Raw genomic sequence first — 23,944 nt, forward strand, 5'->3', positions numbered from 1 at the left:
GCCCCAGTAGCTGCTGAGGGCAGGGAGAGGGAAGAGGAGATATGATGTGGGGGCATTTTCAGGACTTGGAGTTGTCCTGGGTGGTGCTGCAGGGACAGACGCTGGACACTGTATGTCCTGCCATGGCCCACTGGGTGGACTGGGGGAGAGTGTAGACTACAATGCAAGCCACTCTCCACGTGGTGAGGCAGTGCTCCAAGATGTAGTCACCAAATGAAATGAACGTCCCATGGTGATGAAAGAGGTTGTTGATGCGGGAGAAGTGGAGTGAGGGGGTGGGGGTTATAGGGGGACCTCATGTATTTTTAATGTAACATTAAAAAAAATGAGGAGAAAAGAAACTTAAAAAAAATAAAGTAAATAAAGGCCTGCAGTAAAGGTAACCCTATGGGTAGCTGTAAATGTCAGTACTATCGTATTGTATATTTGGTTTATTAACTCTACTTCTTTACATCTTACAGCTTGTAAAATGCAAATGTATAAAAAGAAATAAGAAATATATGGTTTTGCACATAAAATTTATAAAGATAGTTTGTTAAGTTGGTATCAAATTAAATGTGATTGTTACAGGTTTAGGATGTTAAATTAAACCTCATGGGGACCACAATGAACATATATGAAAAATATATAGACAAAGAAATGAGAAGGGACATAAAATGGTACCCTAGAAAAAAATCACACAGATATGAATGTAGGCATTAACTGGAGCCTCGAGGAATAGAAAAAGATATGACTTACAAAGACCACGGGAAAACATCTAGAGGGAAGTCCTGCATTATTAGTAGTTACTTTAAATGTAAATGGATTCAACCTTCTAGTAAAAAGACAGAGATTTGCAGAACGGGTGAAAAGCATGACGCAACTCTATGCTGTGTACAAGAGAGCCATACTAAATTCAAGGACACAAGTAGCTTGAAAGTGAAAGGATGGAAAATTATATGCCATGCAAATATGACCAAAAGAGAGCAAGGTAGCTATATTCATATATGATAACATAGATTTAACTCAAAACCTCTTATGAGGAACAAATCAGGTCAATATATAATGAAAAGAGGTCAATTCAACAAGAATCATAACCATTATAAATATACGTGCAGCTAAGGGCACAGTCCCAAAATACATGAAGCAAATGCTGGGAGATCTGAAGACAAAAAAGACAGTTCTAGTTAATAGGAGGAGATTTTAATACACCATTTTCAATAATGGATAGAACACCTAGACAAAAGATCAACAAGGAAATGGAACACTTGAAGGATACTCTAAAGCAGCTAGAGCTGACTGACATATGTACAGCATTTCACGCTAGAGCTGCAGAAAATACATGCTACTTTTGTGACTATGGATCATTCTACAGAATACACCATATATTAGATCACAAAACAAGCCTCAAATACATTTTAAAATCATACCATGGATGTTCTCTGACCTCTGTGGAATGAAGCTAGAAATTGATAACAGAAGGAAAGCTGGAAAATTGGCATATATATGGAAATTAAACACACTCTTAAACAATCAGTGCATCAAAGAAGAAACCACAAGATAAATCAGGAAATATCCTGAAGTAAATGAAAATGGAAACACAACATATAAAAATGTACAGGATGCAGCGAAGGCAGTGATGAGAGAGAAATGTACAGTTCCAAATGCCTTCATTAAAAAAGAACGAAGATCTCAAATCAGAGACCTCACAACGGAGGATCTAGAAAAAGAAGAGCAAACTAAAACCAAAGTGAACAGAAGGAGGAAATAACAAAGATTAGAGCACAGATAAATTAAATGCAGAATTTTTAAAAGCCATAGAGAGAATCAGGAAAACCAAAAATTGATTCTTTGAAAAATCAATAAAATCGACAAACCTTCATCTAGATTGGTGAAGAAAAAGAGAGGACACAAGGAAAATCAGGAATGAAAACGGGGGCATTACTGGCAACCCCGCTGAAATAAAAGAACTGCAAGTGGGAAGCGGACTTGGCTCAACTGACAGAACGTCCGCCTACCATACAGGAGGTGCAGGGATCAAACCCAGGCCTGCTGAACCATGTGGTGAGCTGCCACACGAAGGGTGCTGATGAGCGCAAGGAGTGCCATGCCACGCAGGGGTGTCCCCTGGGTAGGGGAGCCCAAAGCACAAGAGTGCACCCTGCACAGAAAAAGGGCACCCTGCCCAGGAGTGGTGCTGCACACACGGAGAGCTGACGCAGCAAGATGATGCAACAGAGTGACACAGACTCCGGGTGCCACCTGACAAGAACGCCAGTGGACAAAGAAGAACACACAGCGAATGGACACAGAGAGTAGACAATGTGGGGGGGAGGAGAGGGGAGAGGAGAGAAATAAACTAAAAAAATAAATCTTTAAAAAAAAGGATCATAAAGGATTCCTTGAACAACCATATGACAACAAATCAGATAACCTAAATGAAATGGACAAATTCCTAAAATCACACCAACGACCCACAGTGACTCGAGAAGAAAGAGAAGATCTCAACAGACGAATAACAAGAGGTGGAAGCAGTCATCCAAAACCTCCCAACAAAATTTAATTCCCAGGACCAGATTGCTTCCCCGCTGCATTTTACCTAACATTCCAAGAAGAATTAACACTACTCCTACTCAAACTCTTACAAAAACTTTAAGAGGAGGAACTCTTCTAACACATTCTGAACTCAACCTCACCCTCATACCAAAGCCAGAAAAAGATACAAGACAGAAAAACACAGACCAAGAGCACTTGACTTCAGATGAAAAACCTGAACAACATACGAGCAAACAGGATCCAACAGCCTCTCAGAAGAATCATGCTCCATGACCAGGTGGGATCTACCCCAGACGTACAGGGCGGTTCAGCATGAGAAATCAGTGCGTGTCATACACTCCATTAACAGGCTGAAGGAGAAGAGCACACGTGATCCTCCTGAGGGATGTGGCACGTGAGCCACCGCAGCTGCGGCGTGGCTAGGGACTGGCAACGGTGATGCCTCGGCTACCTTGGTCTCATTCAAGGCCACGTTCGATGATAAATTTATATTTCACACTCTTGCTTTCTATCACTCCTTTGGAGGCGATGGCTGGGCAGCCCCTGCGCTGACCCTCGTGTGGGCTGTCTGCTGAAAGAGCCCCACAGGCTCTGCCACAGGCCCCGCCCCAGCCACAGTGCCAATCTCTGCTGTGCCCAAGCCCTGCTGCGCCCGCGCCTCTGCCCCCAGGCCCGGCCTCTCCCTCCACTCCACTGGTCTCTGCTGTGCAGGGGCTGCGCTCAGGGAGGCTGGGTGCCTGGAGCGCCCCCTCCTTTCCTAGGGCGGTCTCTCTCACTGCATAACACAGGGAGGACGAAGCACCTGCCCGAGCTTCCCAAGCCCAGTCCACGGGGGTGGGATCAAGACAGGAATCCAGGGCACGTGTCCCAGTCCACGGCAGAAGGCCTTTGTTTTCACCAACTGTGGGCTGGAGGAGAGGGGGCCAGAGAGGAGGAAGAGGAGGGTGGAGGGCTGGGAAGGGGCCACACACCCACCTGGGACTGCTGGGAGCCCCTCTAGAGAAGGACTCAGAGGCGGAAGCTTCTGGAATGATTCAGAAGGATGTTTTTGAGCCTTCTCTCACATAAAGCTGTCGGGGTTCCCGTTGGAGGGTGAGGCATGAAGTCCGGGAGAGGCCTTCTCCCTGCTGCCTCCTAGCACTGCGCAGGAGGCTGGCGCTCCTCGGGCTGGAAGCTTCTGAGGCTTGTCGAGGGCTGAGGCAGGAGCTGACGTTCCCTAACAAGGCAGTGGCGTGAGGAGGCCTTGGCGAGCGGCTTCATGGACCGTGGAGGGAACAAGGGAGAAACCGAGGTCCGGAGGCTGATGGAGCTCAGTGGTTGAGCGCCTGCTTCCCAGGCAGAGGTCCTGGGCTCAATCTCCAGCACCTCCTGAGAAAAGAAATAAAATTGGGGTCCACAGACAGAGGGGCTGCGGCCGCTTGGCTGCTTTAGACAGGCGCTGGAGCATCTTCGGGGGCCCCCGGAAGTCCCTGGGACCGGCAGGGCCAGGAGAGCGCCTGCAGGCCTGTCCTGGAGAGAGGTGTTTGCACAGATCAGGAGTCCTATCGGGGTGGACACGACGCCCGGGGACAGGTCCTGCAGTCACCACAGGGAACGTGAGCCCCGCTGAGGCCCCGCCGTCGCCCACAGCTCATCCCCCGCCGCCCTCCAGGCCACCAGCACATCCCGGGCTGACTCTCAGGGAACCAGCGCAGGCCCTGAGCGCTCTGCTGTGCCCTCTCCTGGGCACTTCCCAGGAGCAGGAGCTCAGCCTGGCGGGGCAACCTCAGCCTCCACCGCCCGCGGGCCCCTCCTCTCTGCCCGGCTCGGCCCCTCGACTCAGCCCCGGCTACACCTGGAGGTTTTCTGTCTGGAGAGGCAGCCGACCCCCGCTGTGCTGGGGATGGGGCGGGGGGACCCGCAACTTCAGCCTCTCTCCCTTGACAGCCCTGCCCGCGCCTGTCCTGTTTACCAAGGTGGGCGACGAGAACCTCAGGAACTGGGGGGAGTGGGGCGCGGCTAGTCATCAGCGCCGTGACCTTCCCTGGCCTCGAGGTCACAGCCACTGGGGGAGTGCCCCTGGGGACGTGCGGGAGGCAGTCACACACCTCTCGGTGCCCCAGCCGCCAAGTGGGGTGGGGACAAGCAAGATACCCCTCCCTGACCCTCCGAGGCCACCCCCTCACAACTAGGGGCCACCACCGGGCCCTGGGCCTGCAGCTGAGTCCCCCCTCCTGTGGGCCCTGCCCTGGCCATAGGAAGAGTGGCCTGGGGTAGGGGCAGGCTGGGTGGGGGCGCTCACCTTTGAAGAGGGGACAGATGTTCCAGATGTGGAGGCTGCCGGCCTTCATGAACTGGTCCAGAAAGATCTCCAGGAAGAAGATGGGGACATTCCCAATCAGGGGGTGAGGACGGAGAGAACGAGGAAGACACCTGCAGGTGGGCGGGAAGACAGCCTTGGGGTAGGCCCTGGAACTGTGAGCCAGGTTCCCCGGGCCTGGGGCTCTGCGCCCCCCTGTGGTGCCCGGGCGGGCACGTGCATCACCCACCCAGACCCTCCCTCCCGCAGCAGCAAGAAGAAGAGGGTGGCCCAGAGCGGGGCGACAGGCATCAGCGTGACGGACATGGGCAGGCGATGACGGCAAGGCGGGGCCCTGCAGGGAGGGGGCTGAGTGTGGACCTACGCCGCCGTGTCCGCCCTCGTGCTCACGGGCGCCAGGCACCCTGGGGCCGATGTCCTCGGCTCTAGCTTCTGAGGGCGACCCAGGCGAGGGGCCCAGGTGCTCCCGTGGGCCCCGGCCAGCCCCCACCCGTAAGCACCGGGCTCCTGGATAGGACGCCTAGCCCCGGGTGCCAGCAGCTGTGGCAGTCACAGGTCACCTCTCCCCGTGGGAGGGGTCTCAAGTTGTGGCAAGAGAAGGGATGTGCCCCTCCTTCTCCCTCTGCTCCCAGGCACCCAGTGCCCCAGCCTGCACCCCTCCACCCGGGCCACTGAGCCCGGTGACCCCCGTGGCTGGGCTTTCTTTCCCGCCCTTTAAGGAGTACAGCTGCAGTGGGTGGCACAGCTCACAGGTCGCCTTTACCTGACTCTGCCACCTTGGAGATGTGCACGCCCTGCTCCGCGGCCACGAAGCCCAGAATGGAGAAGACCAGGAAGCCAGCAAAGAAGCGGCTCCCCTGTTGATGAGCGCGAGGATGACGGCGTCCCTGCGGGGGGCAAGGGGGCCCTGGTGAGGCTGGCGGCCTGGCCCCCGGGGCGGGAGAGTGGGGCGGGCTGGGCCTTACTTGGAGCAGTTGTTGTTGAAGCGATTGTAGCTGCCCAGGGCCGTGAGCGCCCCCAGGCCGATGGCCCTGGAGAAGATCTGGGTGCCGGCATCTATCCACACCTGCAGGGGCGCAGGGGGCAGGTGAGGCCTCTGCCCGACTGGCCCCCACTGATGCCCATTGGCCTCTGCCTGACTGGCCCCGGCTCCCACCCATTGGCCTCCACCTCACCTAAGGGGACACCAGCTGGGACCAGTCAGGCTTGAGATAGTAGACGACACCCTCAGTGCCCCGGGCAGCAGCACCCCGCGCCCCAGCAGGACGAGCAGGACCACGTAGGGGAAGGCGGCAGTGAGGTACACGATCTGCGGGAGGGGAGGCTGAGGAAGCTGGGCCGGCCCCCAGCAGCACCCACCCCAGCCAGCATGGGTCAGGGGCCCTGGTACGTGTTGGGGTGGGCAGAGCTGCATGTCTGTAGGGTGCATCACCCCAAAGGGGCAGCACGGGGCAGGCCCGTGGGGGGGAGCAGGTGAGGTGCCCGAGGCGGGCGTCCGTGGGCAGCGCAGGCGTGGGGCGGGAGGGGCCGTGACAATCGCGTCCCTCCCAGGACCCTGTGGGGCCACAAGGGAGTGGGGCATCAGGCTGGAAAGGGCAGGTGGGGACAGGCCAGCACCCCCACCCCCGAGCCAGGCCACCAGCTGAGCAGGCACCCGCTCTGGGGACCCTGCTGAGATGAGCCACCCTGGGGCCCCGCTGTCCAGGCCGGCTGCGCCCCGGGACTCTCAACCCTCTACCTGACCGTCCCTCTGTCTCCCTACCCTGGTGGGGGCCCCCAGAGAGGGACATGTGGAGATTCTGCTCCGGGACCCCAGGGCAGACCAGGACCACCCAGACGAGAGGACCTGCGGGGCCTCAGTGGGCCCTGACCAGCCCCCCCCCCCAGAAGTAATGGGCACCCAGGGCAGACTCCTGGTCCGTGTGTCAAAACGGACCCCAGCAACGAGAGAAATGAGGGGGAGGCGGGACGGGGCCCAGGGGAGGGGGTGGCAGGGCACGGGGGAGGGCGGCCACTGCCCGGGCCTCTCCCCCAGGACAGCACAGCTGGGCCCTGCAGCTGGGCAGGGGGAAGGTGCACCTGGGGCAGACGAGGCTGGGACGGCCACGGGAAGGGGACAAGTGGCCTGGCTTCACGGGCCGCCCCGTCCGGCCCTAGCATGGAAGCTATTGCCCCTCGGAGGCCAGGGCGCCCCCCCCCGCCTCAGGCTTTCCCTTTCCTGTTGACTTGACCCCCTTCCAGGCCCATAAGTAGCCCAGGACCCAGCAGGCCAGCAGACCCAGGGCCACCTCCAGCCACCCCCCTCCCCAGCGCCGCAGGCCTTTCATCCCGGGGGAGGAGGGACGGCGACGGGAAGCTGCCCCGCGGGCTGTCCCCTGCCCACCCCCGGGAGGCCCCTCGGCAGGCCCCGAGCCCCGAGCCCAGGGCTGGAGGGGGGCTGCCAGCCGCACCGGCCACCCCAGCACCCGCAGCGCCACTGCCCCACCCACCCTGGCTGCTGCGGCCCGGGAGGCACGGCCCTGCCCCCCACCTCCGGGCGTCTCCCCGACTCACCCGACTCACTCCCAGACCTCGCAGTGACAGTGACGGGGCGACAGGCCAGAAGGGGGCCTTGGAGTCGGGCAGGCCGTAGGCGGGACCCGTGGCCACATGCCTCGCGTGGTCACGGGCCTCCCACCTGCACCCCCTCACGCAGGGCCACCATCACATGCGCATCAGTCACGTGCACCTGCGTGACCTGCCCCCAGGTGTCACGTGCCCCTGCCTCACGTGACTTCACCATCCCGTGCGCCTCGCCCTCACGTGAGCCAGGCGCTCACGTGTGCCGGCCACAAACTAGCCAGGCAGTCACATGATCCCACCGTCACATGTCCCGCTTTCACGTGCCCTCCAGCCCTCACGTGTCCCTCGCGTGCCCCACGAGGCTGCGGCAGAGCCTGTTCGCGCAGGCGCACGGGGCGGGGCCCCACGCGGGGTGGAGTGGCGGGGGAGGGGCGGCGGGGGGCGCCTCCTTCCGCCCTGGGTGGGCGCCCGCGCCCCTCTTGGTCTCCGCGAGGGGACTCCAGGCCCAGGCGCCCCGCCGTGCAGGCTGGAGGCGCAGGCGACGCGGCGGGCCGTGCCGAGGCCCAGGGCGCCAGGGGGTCCCCCCTAGGGGGTCCCTCCTGGTGGCGCAGGGGGCCGGGGCGGCCACGGGGCGCCCAGAGAGCCCGGCGGCGCGGGACACAGCTTGCCCGCGGGCCGAGGCCGGGAGGCGGGCTGGGGGAGTGTGTGCCCGAGCAGCCGCCGAGGCCCGGGAGCCAGAGCAAGCCTGGGGGGCCAGGAGCCGGGTGCTCAGCCCGGGAGGCGGAGGCGGGAAGGGGCAGCGCCTGCCCCGGGGGCCTGGCCGGGGTGGGGGCACGGGGGGCGGGAAGGCCCCTGAGGGAGCGGGGGAGGCCCAGGTCACCCACAGATGCTGCCTTACCCGCCCGTGTCCCCGCCCGCGCCCTCACCCTGCTTTGCCGTCCCCACGGAGGTGGAGGTGGCGCTGGCCCGCCGGTCCCTGCCCCAAGTGCCCAACCCCGAGGGCCGGTCCCCAAGGAGCCCACGGGGCCCGCAGTGTCCCGGCTGTGTCAGTTCTAGAAGGGGCCGGGCCGGGGTGGCGCTGGCGGCAGGTCCTGGGGCCAAGCTGCGCCCCAGGGCGCGGCAACGGAGCCCTGGTGACACCTGCGGGGAGCGCCGAGGGGCAGGCCTGATGGACAGGGCGTTGAGCCTGAGCCTGCAGAGCCAGAAAGCAGCGGGTGACGCCCTCACGATGGCCTCTTCCCCTGGCTTTAGCCGACCCGCGGCGCAGCCCTCAGCCCCCGGCTTCCAGCGCCGCCTGTGTCCCCCAGCTCTCCGCGGTGGCGCGCACCACGCGGCCCTGTGCACCTCCCGCTTTTCTCTCAGCCTCCTGTGGAAAAGGGGACTGAGGCCTGACTTGGTGTCCTTCCCTGGGAGACTGAGTTCTCCAGCAGGTGCCGCTGCGTTATCAGGGCTTAATTGTTTGCCTTTACGTCCCTGGGGCTCAGGGCCCCTTTGTTTCCTTGGGAGCCTAACTGATTCCACAGAAAAGAATAAACCTGCTTCTCTTCCCTGCCTGAGTTTCTCTGCAACTACCGCGCGGCTAGCTTTTCTTGCCTCTGTCCTCAGAGGGGATGGAGAGGTTCTGGGTTCAGATATTCAAGTAGTACAAGGTAATTAAAGACAATTTTGGAAATGAAAGAAAAGGAAAATCAACTGTGTTCTGTTATTCAGATGTAATTGCACTCAACAGTTTGGAATACTTTATTTTTATAACTGCCTTTGTATATTAAACAGCTGTAACACTACAAACACTGTGATGGCAATTTCTTAGGCCTTGTTTCAGGTAAGTGAAGGAAAGTGCTGACATAATTTGTTAACTCTTTGGGAGAGGGGGAAGTTCCCTTGCTCTAAAATATATTCTATCCTTCTACCTTGCTAAACACACTCACTGGTTCTAAGTAGCTCTTTATAGATTATGGGCTTTTCTACACAGATGACCATGTCCACCCATGAAGGCGGTTTTACTCTTTCCAACCTGCCTGCCTTTTATCGTTTCATTTCTGCCCTCCTTATAGGCTGGGTTTTCCTGTTTCTCTGCTTACCAGGTAATTCTGGATTGGATGCCAGACATTCTGCATTTCACTTTGGGTCCTGGATAAAACATGTTCTTTACCTTTGTTCTGGGATGCTAAGTTAGTTAGAAATGGTTTGAGGCTTTCAAGTTATACTTTTAGGAGTTGCGCACTGGGACCAGAGCAGCTTGTGGTATCGGATTAATTTAATTACTTGACCACATCCAGTGCTTGGCAAGGCTGTCATTAGAAACAAGGAGTCTTATAGCCCCTTAGTTGGAATATTAAAATCTTTCTGACATTAATTTGGCATTAGCTATTAATATTCAAGGTATGTGTACTCTTTGACCCTCCATGTGTAATCTATCCCAGAGAAACTCCTGAACATGCACATAGGGTGAATGGACGAGGGTGTGAAGTTCAGTGTCATTTGTCATAGTGAAAAATTGAAAACCATGTACATGTGCATCAGCAGAGGAAAGGTTCAGTAAACTGCAGTACCTCCATCCTGGTGGGCTAGTATGCAAATATTAAAGAAAGAGCAAGATGGATGGCTAGGTAGTAACAGAGAAAGATTACAGCAAGTTGTCTGAGGTGTGGCACGTTCCTATCTTAGCAAAATCCTCTCTGCGTGAACATGGGAGAATGTGCCGAGTAACTGCCTGGAATGAGCCACCTCCACTGTCGACAGTGGTTACCTCTAGACAGTAACCTTAAGGAAGGGAACTTTGCACTCTTAGCATTTCAGAGTTCCATGTGGATTAAATATCTTCAAGTATGTTTTAACTTTTAAAAAAATATTTTCAACAAATATGTTCACTTTGGAAAATAAGAGTCTGCTCTGCTGGGTTAAGGAAAAGGCTCTCCATGTCTTGTTCTTTTCAAGCAGTGGAAATGGATTTGGAGTTTGATGCATTGTCTGCCTTCTGTAGAGGATGCCTGTTGGATTTTTCACCTAGCATCTATTCCCCTTCCTCTGGGACCAGGATCCTCATTTCCCCCTAGAAAAGTACCCCTTTCCTCCTTTCTGCCATTGTGACTTGGGTGGGGCTGACTTCTCCCTGACGCCAGGCAGGTGAGTGAGGCCTGGTCAGACTGCAGCTTTCCTCTGGCCGTGGTCACCTAAGCCGAGCCAGTGACACTCTCAGAGGCCCCAGGGTGGCAGGCTGGCGCTGGATGGAGAAGAAGTTGGTGCAAGAGAGCAAATCCCAGAGAGCCAACTCCTAGATCCCGCTGTGCCCAAAACCAGGACTTACCCCTCCCCCCGGTCCTTTCATTTATACGAACCCATGAAACTGTCCTGTGGCTTAAGCCAATTTGGATATTTTATTTGCTGGGTTTTGTTCACTTGCAACAAAGTCCTGGTCATTACTGAAATGATGAACCATAGGTTTATTTCCTCTTTAATGTACTAATGTGGTCTGAGCACTTGGCCCTCCTTTCTTTCAAGACAGAAACGGACATTTTTTGTTCTTGTTATTGCTATGGGATTGCTTCTTTGTGTATAAGCCATCAAGACATACTATGGTAGAAAAGAAAAGAACTGAGCCTTTTGTGGTTAAGAATCCAAAAAGGGAGATGAGGGGCTGCACAGGGGTACCTGGAGGAAAGGACAAAGGCCAAGGGAAATGGGGAACAGCCTTTTCCAGAGAGAATGCCCAAATTTGGCCCAGATTTGTGTGGTCAGTGCAACAGGGTACTCGGTCTGTCCTGTGATGGTGGTAATTCCATTTCAGGACAAGCCCAGACCTCACATTATTTTTACACCTTGCATAATATACCACGAAATGTGTATACTGTAGTTAGTTTTAACAGTCGCTTATATATATATATACAGACATATATATAGACTAATATATATATTAGGTTGTTTCTAATTTTTCAATATTATGTACAATGCTGACGTGAACATCCTGGTACACTTGTATTTTTTTCTAAGATTTATTTATTCTCACCCTTTCCACCCCCACCCCCCGTTTTCTGCTCACTGTGACCATTACCTGTGTGTGCTTCTGTTTCTTCTTGCACTCTTGTCAGGTGGCACTGGAAATCTCTCTTTCTCTTGTGGCATCTTGCTGCGTCAGTTACCTGAGTGTGCAGTGCCACTCCTTGGTGGGCTGCGCTTTTTTTGCATGGGGAGGGTCTCCTTGCGGGGCGTACTTTTTGCTTGTGTGGCACCCCTATGCGGGGGGCATACCTGCGAGGCATGGCACTCGTGCATGGCAGCACTGCGCATGCCAGCTCCCCACACGGGTCAGGAGGCCCTGGATATCGACCCCTAGACCTTCTGTATGGTACGCGGGCACTCTATCAGTAGAGCCACAGCCGCTTCCTGTTTTGTTATATTTCATTTGGTGCAAAGGAATTTTAGAAGGGGAATTGTTAGGTCAAAGAGTAAGGATTTTTTAAAACAGTCTCTCTATATATTTATATATATTTTCTATATTTATATTTCTGTGGCTGAGCGTGAGGATCTCGTCCTCGCTCAGGCCCAAGAGTCGGGGGGGCCTTGCTCCTGCCAAACCACTGGCGGGGGGTGCCCCAAGAGGGAGCACCGGTTCTCCAGGCGTGGGGGACGCGTGGTTGGGGAAAAACCACGGAGACCGCTTGAGCGCAAGAACAGGTCTGCTTTATTACGGAAGTACACTTGGTTATATAGGGTTGGGTAGGGGGAGGAGTAAGATATAGGGAGGGCTAGCTACGGGGTAGTAGTGGACAGGCTGAAGCTGATGGACAGCCCCGAGGTAAGCAGTCACCGGGGAAGAGGGCAGACTGTACGCCGGCAACATGGGCGGGACTGGCGGAAAAGATAGCGAGGGCTGGCTGAGAGGTTTGGAATAGGGGAGGGGAAAGGGGGAGTGAGAGCTGGCCGGATGTTGGGCTAGGCGGGAGATAGAAAGGGGGAGGGCAGCGCCGGCCAGCCGCTAGCAGCAAAGGCCTAGTCAGGCGTGGTCACCTTATCTAGGCCCGGTGGGCAGAGGCGGTATCACCTCTTGCCGCACTGTTTGCTACTGTGGCAAGCCGGGCACCCTTCCTCCCACATATTTCGGCATATTTATATTTTAATAAGTGATTATTTTATTGGTTCTGTTTCTCTGGAGAACCCTAGATTCCATCAGCAAGGTCAGGTCAGGTGCAGGGAGAGATGTGAGGACAGGAAGAGGACGACAGAAAGGAAGTTGGGGATGACCAAAGGACAAGAGCGCTCTTGTGGGCATTTGTGTACTTTCCTATTTTTGTTACTCTTATACATAATGCTGCCATGAACACTCTTGTACTTGTGCTTTGTGTAAAGAGATTTCTGCACACACATACACGTACATGGACACATTTCTGGCGTTACCAGGATCAGTTTTCGGATTATTTAGCTGATCATTTTGCTGGAGCCACAAGTTTTCTCTATGACATATTTCAAGATCCCTGTGATGACAACACGTTCTGTGGTTAGGGAATGAGGGACCTCACCCTACCATGTAGTAGAGTGAAGGAGGGGGTGGGTGAGGGTGGGGGGTAGTCGAGATGTGTGGCTGAACAGCTGATAGCCAAAATCCAGCACAAGTCCCAGGTCCTGGTAAGAGGGTGGACATGACCATCCAGGGCACCAGGAGTTGTGCCCTAAGGGGCCAAGTCAGAGACGTAATCCAGGACAAAGTGCAAAAGGCAGAGTCAGAAGCCAGGGTGAAACCGAAATTGCACCAGAGCACACAAAGAACGAGGGTGACAGAAATTGGCTTCTTCAAGTCAGAAGAAAAATAAAGCTGGCCCTGACCTTGCATTTTACAGCAAAATTTGTTTCCAGAAGTATCAAAGGTTTAAATGGGAAGAAATCATACAGTTAAATAGAAAATGTGAAAACATAAAAATAGATGAAAACTTTGATGAAGGGATTTTAGGAGTGACACAAAACCCAGAAGCCATGCATGCTTAAAAAGCAATCAATGGCTGAGTATAAAGAAATGTTAGAATTACCTATGGCAGAAAACACCACAAAAACATCAAATTGGGTAACAATTAGGATGACTATTTGTACAGCATATAGCAAACAAAGCATGATACAAAATCAAAGAGCCCCCCAAAACCAACATTTAATTACATTAAAATGTTAAATTTCATTATGGAAGAAAATACCAGAAATAAATGAAGAGACAAAAAGTATATTAGTCAACCAAGGGGTTGCTGAAGTGAAATACCAGAAATATGTTGGCTTTTATGAAGGGTATTTATTTGGGGTAGAAGCTTACAGTTACAAGGCCCTAAAGAGACCAACTCAAGCTACATAAGAGGGGCTCTCTCACCCAAAGTCTGTTGTCTCGTGTTGACCCAAGATGGTGGGCGACGTCTGCAAGGGTTCAGCCTTCCTCTCCCCTTGTAAGTCTCTGTGGGTCCAGCTTCTTCTGATCTCAGCCATAGGCTGGCATAGGGCTCACCTCTCTTCCCAGGGCTCATTTCTTTCCTGGTTCAACTGCTCTGGTCTGTTCACAACGTCAGCTCTAAACTATCAGGCAAATGGCTCAACTCTCTTCCTGGGGCAGCAGGATCCTCTCCTGTGTCTATGGAGCCTTCTCTCTTCCTCTGTGTTCTTTTTCTGGGTACCTACTTCCATGTCAGAGTCTGTTTTAGCACCCCACTAAGGGGGCGGGGTTCAGCCCTGCATGCCCTGGTGACTTAGTGGAACCAAAGCCCAAATCTTGACTGAACAAAGTAAAAGTGGAACCTCAGAGTTTAATACAATCAAAGGGCTAGCACGCCCAGAGGAACAGACCAGTTTACAAAAATAGTCATTATCTCTGTTTGGAATTCATAAATAACATCAAACTGCCACAACAAGTTAGGAGAAAAAATGTAACACAAATAGGAAACCAAAGCTAATATCTCTAAAGTGCAAACAACTATTAAAAATCAATACAGGTGGGAAGTGGCTGTGGCTCAATCGATTGGACTCCCGTGTACCACATGGGAGGCCCTGGCTTCATGTTAGGCACAGCAAGATGATGCAACAAAGGGAGACAGGCAGACACAGAAGAATGTGCAGGGAGTGGACACAGAGAGCAGACGGCAAGCAAGCCACAAGGGAGGGGAAATAAATAAACAAATAAATAAATACACGGGAGCAGATGGGGCTCAAGCAGTTGGGCACCTGCTTCCCACACAGGAAGGTCCAAGGTTTGGTGCCTCCTAAAAAAAGTAAAACGAAACAAAAGCCAGAAAAGCATCACTAAGCAAACAAATTAAAAAAAAAACAAAACATTTCAGTGGAGCCAATGGGCTCTGTGGTTGAGCACCGGCTTCCCACATCCATGAGGTCCCAGGTTCAGTCCCCAACCCTAGTACCTGAAAAAATAAATCAGTACAGAAGAGACAGAAAGCCCAGTAGAAAATTGGACAAATGACAGGAACATACAATTCATGGACTAAGAATTATAAAGGGTTAATTAGGTATGTGATATGATCCTATTTATGTCAATAAAATATTTAAAATGCATGTTAATAGATTCTAATGAAAAATCTGGAAGAATACACAAGAAATTGTTAATAGCTTTAGTGCAGGGAAGGCGATTATGAGAAATTCTTCCTTTCTATGAATAACTCACACCTTTGCATAAAGTATAAATGTTTTCATTGCAAGTACATACTACTTTGTAAAAAAATTAAAACATATGCATACAGAACAGCAGGTACATCTGGATTACACCTGTGTCTTCCTGATTTAAATATACACGCACACATATTTATTGTTTACAAAGAAACATAATGGAAAACCATCAAGTTATGAACACTTATTCACTCTGGGGAGTGAGGGTATTTTTTGTCATTTTATAAGATTCTGTCATTTGTTATCCAATGAGCATGTGTTATTGCCATAAGCAGAACACAGTAACAATAAACAACAATTTAGACCCACCAAAAGGCAACAGAAATCTTTGTTCCTTGCACGTAAAATACGTTTCAGCACATGGATCATTAATATAAAAATTCCCCTGTGATTGGATTGACCTCCGAGGAGGCGTCTGCATGTCCAGCCTCACTGCGGTTAGGGGACCTTAAATTCATGTGACCAGGTCTAGGAGGCGCCTTCCTTTCCAAGCGCCTTGAACAAGGCCCTCTTCACGTCTTGTTTCTCCTGCTACAGATGACGGGGTGCAGCCTGGGCGTGAGCCCCACATACAGCGCAGCGAGCACCTGATCTCCCTAACCAGGGAGTGCAGAGCTGGGAAGGATGGAGCAGAGGACGGACGTGAGGTAGAAAATACAGACCACAGTGATGAGAGCGCCACAGGTGGAAAGGCTTTCCTTTGTCCATTGGTGGAGTGACTCCTGAGAACAGCAGCTACGACGTGTATATAGGAGATCACCACCAGGACACGGGGTACGAGAGCTACCACAAAACTCAAGAAGAAGAGGGCAAGTTCATAAGCACGTGTGCTGGAGCAAGAGAGTGTGAGGAGTGGAGGGAGGCCACAGAAGAAGTGGGTGATGAGGCGAGGCCCACAGAACTTGAGTAGAGCTGCAAGGCTGGTGTGTGTGGGTGCACTGGCCAAGGCAAGGAGACAGGAGATGGAAGCAAGTCCTATCTGGGTCTGGTGGCCCATGAGGACTAGATAGTGCAGTGGCTGGCAGATGGCTGCCGAGTGGTCATAGGCCATAGCTGTGAGCAGGAAACACTCCCAGGGGGCGAGGAAATGAAGAAAGAACGTCTGGGTAAGATAAGCACCATAGAGGATGGTCCGCACTGGAGCCAGCAGATGTGCCAGAACCTGAGACACGGTGTTGGAGATATAGATAGCATCAAGCAGTGAGAGGTTGGCCAAGAAGAAGTACAAGGGAGTATGGAGACGACAGTCCACTACAATAAGGCTCACAATGCCCAGGTTCCCAGCCAAAGCAACTAGGTAGACCAGCAGAATGATACTGTAGAGAAGGGGCTGCAACCCCTCTCTGTGTCAGACCTTTGAGAAGAAACTGGGGCACTAGGGTCCCATTTTCCTGCTGCATGGAGATTGAACTCCAAACATTCACGGAAACCTGCACCTGGAGGGTCCAACTCAGAGGCAGATAAGGTACTTGGTTTGGAGTACAAACTTACAAGGGCGAGTGGGGATGAGGAAGGTCTAAAAATCAAGGAAGGCTGGTTTCATACTTAAATGAACCACATTCAGGCCTGGAGAATTGAGTTTAGGGTCAGGAGCCCAGTGGTAAGGAAAAGGCTTAGAGAATGAACATGGCAACCCCATAAGCTCACAGAGCAAGAGTGAGTTCATGGACCTTGAGCTCACACTTCACACACACCCTGTAGGACTATCAAAGTCAATCCTTCAGCAAGTCTTAACTAAGTAAGTGACCCTGGACATGGCGAGTATTTAAAATAGCCCATTACCTCACCATCGCCAACTTAGCAGAACCCCAACTCAGGATGAGTGATAAGACATCAGTCAGGTGCCATCCTTCTCCTGCTCTGAACTTTTCAGATGCTCCTCTCTCACTCAGAGTCCAATCCAAAGACGTCTTTATGGAGCACGAGGTCCTCTGACGTGCCCCTCACCTCTCTCATCATCAGGCAAAGTCCATCTACATATCACATCATCATACCTATATACATCAGCAGTCATCCTTGCCTATTTCCTACCTCAGTGGAAGAGGACGCCCCCATCCTATCCAAGGTTAATTTCACTATATTCTCTAGTATTTACCATCCTTGCTTCAGCACAAGGAATATGATGGAATGAAGGGCATCTAGAGTTAAGGGGTCAGTTCATGAAGAAGACATAATAACTTTAAACTCGCATGCACCGAATAACAGAGCTTCAAAATACATGGGGGAAAGCTGACAGAAAAGAAAGGAGAAATAGACAAATGCATTATCAGAAATGCACATTTTCATGCTCTTCTTTCTGTAATTGCTAGAATAGTAGTACAGAAATCGAGATATAGAAGATCAAATGAAAACCTAAATCAGTAAGAGAAAAGAAATAATGAAGACCAGAAATCAATAAAATATAAAATGTACAAGGAATAAAGAAAAATCCATTCATCTGGAATCTGGTTTAAAAATTACCCAAAACTGAATCAATAATAAGTAAAAAAAGCCTGAATAGCCCGAAATCTATTTTAAAAGTTGAACAGGAAACTCCCAACGCACGTGACTTTACTAGTGAATACTATGAAATATTTATGAGAGAAATATTATCAATCCTATATGAACTTTTTCAGAAAGCAGAATAAGGAACACTTCCCAACTCATTTCATGACTCCGGCATTTGTTAATGTTAACTTTACAAGTGTCAAACTGACAAATGTATAAACAAAATGTGGTATATCTAGACAATGGGATATTATTTGGCCATAAAATGAAATGAAGTACTAATATATGCCACAACGTGGATGAACCTTGAAAACATTATGCTAAGTGAAAGAAGCCAGTCAAAAAAGACCACACACATGATTCCACTCATCTGTAATGTCCAGAACAGGGAAATTTATAGAGAGGAGAGTAGTGGCTGCCTAGGGCTGGGGGTGGGGGGTAAGGCAGCGAATGGGGCTTCATCTGGGGGTGATGGAGATGTTCTAAAATTGATTGTGGTGATGGATTCACAAATGTGTGAATCAAAATTTTTAAAAACATTGAATTTTACTCTTTAAATATATGAATTGTATGGTATAGGAACTATAGCTCAATAAAGTTCTATAAAAAAAAAAAACATGGGAAACGGACTTTGGCCCAGTGGTTAGGGCGTCCGTCTACCATATGGGAGGTCCGCAGTTCAAACCCCGGGCCTCCTCGACCCGTGTGGAGCTGGCCATGCGCAGTGCTGATGCGCGCAAGGAGTGCCGTGCCACGCAAGGGTGTCCCCCGCGTGGGGGAGCCCCCACGCGCAAGGAGTGCGCCCGTGAGGAAAGCCGCCCAGCGTGAAAAGAAAGTGCAGCCTGCCCAGGAATGGCGCCGCCCACACTTCCCGTGCTGCTGACGACAACCGGACAAAGAAACAAGACGCAACAAATAGACACCAAGAACAGACAACCAGGGGAGCGGGGGAAATTAAATAAATAAATAAATCTTTAAAAAAAAAAAAAAAAAAAAAAAAAACAACCGACAGGTGGAGTTAGTAAAATAAAGCCACAGACCAATATCCCTCATAAACTTAGACACAAAAACCTTAAAAATACTAACAGCTGAAATCCAGTAATATATAAAAAGGTTCCACTCTGGCCATGTAGGATTTATCCCAAGAATGAAAGATTGGTTTTGTACTGAAAAATGGAAAAAAATGATCCTCAAATTTATATGGACCGGCAAGGAGCCCCAAATAGCCAAAACAATCTTGAAAAACAATAGAGTTGGAGGACTCACACCTTGTAATTTCAAATTGTATTACAAAGTGACAGTAATCAAAACAGTACAAAACTCGCACAATCATAGATAAATAGATCAGTGGAAAGATATGAAAGTCCAGAATTAGGTGCACACATCTATGGCCACAGATTTTTGACAGAAGTGCTAAGTACATAGAGTGGGGAGAGAACAGTCTATTCAACAAATAGTGTTGGGAAAACGGGATCTCGGCCAGCACAGGAATGAAATTAGACCATGACCTCACACGATATTCAAAAATCAACTCAAAATGGACCAAGGACCTAAATATAACGGCTGAACTATGAAACTCTTAGGAAGTAACATGGGCAAATATTCACAATCTGTGATTCAGGACTGGAATCATTGATATGACAGTAAAGTATGAGCAACAAAGGAAACAATAGGTACATTTTATTTAATCAAAATTAAATATTTTGTGCATTGAAGGAAATTATCAAGAAAGTGAAAAGACAACCCATACAATGAGAGAAAAGAGTATCAAACCATATATCATATGAGGGTTTAATATCCAGAATATATAAAGGATGCCCAAAATTCAACAGCAAAAAGACAAACCACCCCATTAAACAATGGGCAAAGGCCTGGAATAGATATTTCTCCAAAGAAGTTATACAGATGACCAGTAAGCACATGAAAAGCTTTTCAACATTGCTAGCCATTAGGGAAATGCAAACTAAAGCCACAATAAGACACCACTTCCCATCCACAAGGATGGCTATTATTTTGGCAATGGAAAATAACCAGTGTTGGAGAGAATGCAGAGAAACTGGAAGTCTAGTACATTGTTGACGGGCATGTAAAATAGTGCGGCCACTGTGCAAAGTACTATGGCTGCTCCTGAAAAAGTTAAATACATAATTACCATTTGACGCAGCAATCTCACTTATAGGTATATACCCAAAGAGACTGAAAACGGGGTTGCAAACAGGTGCTAGTACATGAGTGTTTATGGCAGCAGTATTCAAAATAGCAAAGGCTGGAAACAACCCAAGTCCATCAACAAATGAATGGATACACAAAATGTGGTACATACGCATAATGAATACTAAACAGCCAAAAGAAAAAATGAAGTTGTGAGTTCCCTGCTGCAACACGGAAGAACCTTGAAAACAACGCTCAGTGAAACAAGCAAGGCACATAAGAACAAAAGTTGTTTGATAACACCGACCAGAGATGAAATTACCAAAATGACAGAGATAGAAAACAGATGAGAGCTTATCAGGGAAGGGAGAGTGTTTCTTTTTAAAAAGTTTGGGTTTTTTAAAAGAAAAACAGCGCTTCCCAGTTTCAAATAGTGCTAAACTTACACTTACCGTATAACCCAGCAATCCCTTTTCTGGTTATTTACCCAAGAGAATTGAAAACACATGTCCAGGAAGCAGACATCGCTCAAGAGGCTAAGCACCTGCTTTCCATTTACTAGGTCCTGGGTTCATTCCACAGTACCTCCTTTAAAAAAGAAAATACACACATGCAAGAATATATCCACCCACAGACTTGCACATCAATTTCTATAGAAGCTTTATTAAAAATAATCCCCACCTGGAAGCAACCCAAATGTCCAATAAACAGGTGGATGGTGAAACAATCCGCACATCCATACAATGGAATATCACTGGGTAATAAGGAAGAATTAACGTGATATATCCAGCAACTTCGAAGAATCTCAAAATCTTCATGCTAAGCGAAAGAAGGTTTACACAAAAGAGTACGTACAGTACAAATCTATTCATATGAAACTCCAGAAAACACAAATTTAACCTATGGTGATGAAATTGAGAACACTGGTTGTCTGGGGCAGGATGCGGTCAGAAGGAATTAATGGTAAAGAAACATGGGGAATTTTGAAGGTGATGGAAATGTTCTGTCTTCATTTTTGTTCTGTATCTTTGTCATGCCTCAGAATTGTATACTGAAAGTCTGTGTAATTTTCATACATAAATTTTGCCTCAATTAAGCTGAGTACAAACAGGAACAGAAGGGATTTTAAAAAGAATAACAGGGGAAGTGGGTAGGACCCAGGTTCGATCCCTGGGACCTCCTGTTGAAAAAGACAAGAAGGTGTGCCCGTGCAGTGAACCAGCGCCCGTGCAGTGAACCAGCACCTGCGTAGCAAGCCAAGGGCCCATGTGGTGAGCCAAGGGCCCACGTGATGAGCCAAGCACACATGCAGCGAGCTGAGTGCCCATTGTGTGCCCACGTGGGGAGCTGAGTGCCCAAGAGAGTGCCCGTGTGGCCAGCCAAGTGACCAGGCAGTGAGTCAATGTCCATTCAAGTGAGTCATGCAGCACGATAATGACACAACAAAAGAGAGACAAAGGGGAGAATCAAGGTGAAGAGCAGCAGAGAACAGGATCTGAGGTGGCACGATTGACAGGGAACCTCTCTCCACATCAGAGATCCCCAGGATCAAATCCTGGAGAATCCTAGAAAAGAAAGGCAAGAAGTGTCTTTTCCTTCCTTTCTGGGTTCTGTTGACGTCCATCTTCTGGCTACTCCCTCAGGCTTCTCTCTTTGTGGCCTTCTTACAAGACCTTCAGTATCAGGATAAAGACACATGCTCTGGGGTTGGTGTATACTCAGGAGACTTGAATCTCTGGACTGTCCATGTGCCAGCTGGGCCCTGAGCCTCAGCAGAGTTGCAACTCCTACTCTCCAGTTCATTGGACTTACCCAGGTCAGCTAACAGGGAGGTGAGGATGGTCAACCACCACACCAGGGAACCCAGAGCACCTACAACTGCAAGCAGGAGAATCTCACCCATCAACCATGTAGGATCTAAGCCCCTTCTCGATATAGAGGTCGAGTGAATATCAAGATCCCAGGGTCCACAGGATGGAAGAATAAAATATGGATTAGAGTGGACTTACTGATGTTGTACTATGGAACTATTGTGACTAGTGATGGAAGAAATTGTATCAGTGATGTGGATGTAGTGGCCACGGTAGTTGCTGAGGGCAGGGAGAGGGAAGGGGAGATGTGATGTGGGGGTATTTTGGGACTTGGAGTTGTCCTGAATGATATTGCAGGGACAGATGCAGGACATTATGTATCCTGTCATAACCCACCGAATGGACTGGGAGAGAGTGTACACAGCAATGTAAACTATAATCCACGCGGTTCAGCAGTGCTCCAAAATGTATTCACCAGTGCAGTGTATGTGCCACAGTGATGACAGAGGCTGCTGATGTGGGAGGAGTGGGAGGGTGGAGTGGGGTATATGGGAACCTCTTATATTTTTTAATGTAACTTTTTTGCGATATATGTACCTTAAAAAAAAGAAAATTAAATAAAAATTTAAAAATTGTTTAAAAACACGTGTCCTGACTCACATGGGCGACACCTTAACTGAAGTAACCTCATTAAAGGTCCTCCTTACACTGGGTTCACAGCCACAGCAATGGAGGAAGCTTAAGAACAGGTTTTTTCTGAGGAACATAGCTCCAAACTACCACATTCCCTAAGAAGCTAGAAAAAGTAGACCCAAAGTGAGTGTAAGGTAAGAAATAGCTAAGATAAGAGCAAGACAATAAATTGTTTTTAAAAATTAAACAGAAATGACAGAGAAAATTAAGAAAGCCAAAAATTGTCTCACTAAACACACCAACAAAATGATAAACTTCTCACTAGATGGATCAAGAAAGAGAGATAAGCATAAATTACCAATATTAGGAATGAAAAAGGGGGCTGTCACTACAGAATCTACAGACAGAAAGGAAAATAAATGAATATTATGAAAAAATTTATGCCAAAGAATTCAAAGACTTGGATGAAAAGGAAATTCCTGGCAAATAGAACTTACAAAAGTGGATCCAAGAAGATAGACAAAGTCAGAGTTAGTTGAAGAAATTGCATAATTAAAGGCCTTCTCAGATAGCAAACTCTTAGCCTCGATGGCTTCACTGGTGAATTCTACCAAACTTTGTCAGAAACAATATCGATTTACAAAAACTCTTTCAGAAAATAGAAGAGGGAGAACTTTCCAGCCCATTGAATGAAGCCAGCCTAACTCTGACATCAAAACTTAATATGAGAAAAACCAGCAAGACGGCAGTGGAGTAAGGAGCTCCTAGGGTCAGCTCCTGCTGCAGGACACTTAGCAAATACCCAGAGGTCTCTGGAGCTGGCGGAAGCACCTGTCTGGGGGCTCCAGGAGGCCAGAAGGGCATCCTGCCACGCCCTGGAAGGAGTGGAAGGAGGAGACTGCCCATCAGCGGAGAAGACTCGTGAGTGGAGCACCCCATGCCGCGGAGGCCGGCGACCACGCCGCACAAGCCGCCTCAGGAGCTGTTCCGCGGCTGGAAGTGAAAGCTCCACTTCCCCAAAACCGGGAAGGGAGAGACGGCTGGGCACCAAGTGCAGCTGCTGAGGAGTCAGCACCGAGGGCTAAGGCATACTCCTGAGAGGAGCTAAAGTTTTAGCCTGTCTAGGTCAGAAAGAGGACAGAGGCCGCCATCTTAACACTGCGCACGGCATGACGGGAAGTGGGGCTGGCTGCAAATCCCAGGGCTGGTGGGGACCGACTTCTTTCCATCCAGACAGACTGCAGCTCTAGCCTAGGCCCCAGTGCCACTTCCAGCAGGGAGGAGGCTCCGGGAAATCACCAGCCAAGCTGCGGAGGCCGGTGACTGTCCTACTCTGGCAGCACGAGCCACCCCAGGAGCTGCTCTGACAGGAATTGGAACCCATCTCCCAGAAACAGGGGAGGAGGAGACGGCGGGATGCCGATTTCGGGTGCTGATTGGTAGACTTGGCTGCTGGGATATAACCCTGGGAACAGCTGGGGTGAGAACCAGCCCAAGTCAGACAGAGGCCGGTGGGCGCCATTCTGACTCCGCCCCCGCCTGGGGGGAAGCCAGCTGAGGGAAACTCTCAGTGTCAGCAGGGAGCAGTTTCCTTCACGCAGATCAGCCTGCAGCCCGCCTAGGCCTCAGCCCCGCCTCTGGCAGGGAGGAGGCTGAGGAGCCCTGCAGCAGCCTATGCAGGGAACTGCAGGGAACTCTGGCTGGCAGAGACTGAAAATCACAAGTCAACCAGGGCAGCTGCCGTCATCTTGGACCCACACTGCATAGATGGCTGCCCACACCTGCAGCTCCTTCCCTGCCCCAGGCAGGGGAGAAAGGGATG

The sequence above is a fragment of the Dasypus novemcinctus genome, chromosome X, assembly GCF_030445035.2.
Source record: "Dasypus novemcinctus isolate mDasNov1 chromosome X, mDasNov1.1.hap2, whole genome shotgun sequence".
Classification (NCBI taxonomy): Eukaryota; Metazoa; Chordata; class Mammalia; order Cingulata; family Dasypodidae; genus Dasypus; species Dasypus novemcinctus.